The sequence below is a fragment of the Orycteropus afer genome, unplaced genomic scaffold (genome assembly GCF_000298275.1).
Source record: "Orycteropus afer afer isolate SDZICR_OR568_19922 unplaced genomic scaffold, OryAfe1.0 scaffold00097, whole genome shotgun sequence".
Classification (NCBI taxonomy): domain Eukaryota; kingdom Metazoa; phylum Chordata; class Mammalia; order Tubulidentata; family Orycteropodidae; genus Orycteropus; species Orycteropus afer.
The window spans coordinates 4,895,667-4,898,006 of NW_006921684.1; positions in this window are offsets into that span (position 1 = coordinate 4,895,667).

Consider the following 2,340-nt stretch of genomic DNA (forward strand, 5'->3'; position numbering starts at 1 on the left):
CAATCTTCCTTCCGAGGAGTGGCTCGTGGGTTTGAACAACCAGCCTTTTGGTTAGCAGTCAAATGCCTTAGGCACTATGCCACCAGAGCTCCTAACAAGCTATAGTACATCCATATAATGGAATATTATGCAACTATAAAGAATGATAAGGAATCTGTAGAATATAACATGGATGAATCTGAGAGACATTATGCTGAGTGAAATAAGTCAATCACAAAAGGACAAATATTGTATGGTCCTACTACTGTAAAAAGTTGGGAATAGGTATATGTAGAAAGAAATATTCTTTGATAGTAATCAGGGATGGGAGGGGAAGGAAGGAGGAATCATTTTCTAGATAGTAGAAGCTTGTTATTTTAATGATGGGAAAGATAATACCAAACACCACATCTCAACTAAAGTAAATAAAGTCATTTAGAAGTATTAAGAAAAAGAGACAATTTCGGTAAATGGTAAAACATTCAATTTTTCAACACAAATAACAATTTAAAAAATATATATATATAGGTACCTAGGTAGAAGCATGTGCATATGTAAGTGAATCATGTGTAGGCATAGGTGTATTTATACACATTTGTAAATACATGTTTGTGTGTACTACATATATATCCACAGATATAATAAAACTCATAGGTAACACAGTTACAGAGACTTCCCAGACATATCCAAACAACTTGTGGAACTGCTTTACTGGGTTAAAGAGCTTAGGACCATGATCTCATGAGATAAATTAGTCAACTGGCATAGAGTTCATAAAGTTTATGCTTTACACCCTAGTTTGGTGAGTGACTGGGGTCTTAAAAGCTCGTGAGTGGTTATCTAAGATACAACTTTTGACCTCTAGTTGTCTTGAGTGAAAGAGAATGAAGGAAACCAAAGACTCAAGAAGAAACTAGTCCACAGGACTAATAGCCCATACAAACCACAACCTCTTCTAACCTGAAAACAGAACTAGACTGTTCTGACCAGGACACAATAGAAGGTCCCAGTTAGAATGGGAGAAAAAGAGAACAAAACTGAAATTCATTAAAAAAAAAAAAAAAAAAAAAAAAAAAAAAAAAAAAAAGAAAGAAAAAGAACAGAAGAAAAAAAAAAAAAAAAAAAAAAAAAAAAAAAAAAAAAAAAAAAAAAAAAAAAAAAAAAGCAAGACTATCTGAATGGATAGAGACTGGAGGAGATTATTGCCTTAAAATATCCTTTTAACCTAAAACTAAAACCACTCTCAGAGGTCACCTTTCAGCCAAACAATAGATTGTATTACAAGATAAACAATATTACCTGTTAGTAATGTATCCCTGAAATAATTCGCTATATGAGACCAACAGGAAACTCTGGTGACATAGTGGCTAAGACATATGGCTGCTAACCAGTCTGTGGTTCAAACCCACCAGCTGCTCCGTGGAAGGAAGATGAGTGAATCTACTTCTGTAGCTGCTCCGTGGGAGGAAGATGAGCCAATCTACTTCTGTAAAGATTTACAGCCTTGAAAATCCAATGGGGGTTGTAATGAGTCAGAATTGACTCAATGGCAGTGGGTTATACAAGATCAAACAAGATTAGAAGGCAAGGAGGGGAAGAAGGAGGGGAAAGGAAGCTACATCTTTGGAAACAGAACAAACAGAAAGGAAATAATGAGAATGCTGACACATTGTGAAAATTGTAACCAACATCACAGAACAATTTGTATAAAAATTGTTAAATGGAAACCTAATGTACTGTATAAACTTTTACCTAAAAAACAATAAAATATTTTAAAAGAAGGAAAATGATGAGCATGTGACTTGACAATGGCAAAAGGATGATTTTTTTTACGCAGTTGCAAAGAACTTGTCTGTATTATGTTCAAATGTTTAGTGGAGGGTAGAACTTGTAAGTGATGAACTTGTATATCTGGCTGAGAAGATTTCTGAGCATGTTCTTACAGGGCCACATGGTTTCTCATTGCTGCTTATAATAAAATGTGAAAATAAACAGATGGACTTAAAAATGAACTGTGCAAAATGAAAAGAAGAACTAAAGATTAGAATTTTCACCAAGGACATGGCTACACAATCTTTTGTTAAAAAGTTAACCCTGTGACTGGTAGATCTAACCCACCACAACAGCAGAAAACCCATCATTTTAGACTGACAGGGTTGGATAAAGAACAAAAGAAAAGAATGCTGTCTGTCTCTTGGAATTCTATGGCAGGAAACAGACAAAAATCTACAACACTTGTTCTCCAAGAAAGAAAAAGGATCCTCCTTGAGCAAGTCAGTTATCAGCAGAACTGTTGGAAGGAGCACCTGAAGCAGGGTTGCCTTAATTTCAAAGGGTGGAACCATGACTGTTGTTGTTGTT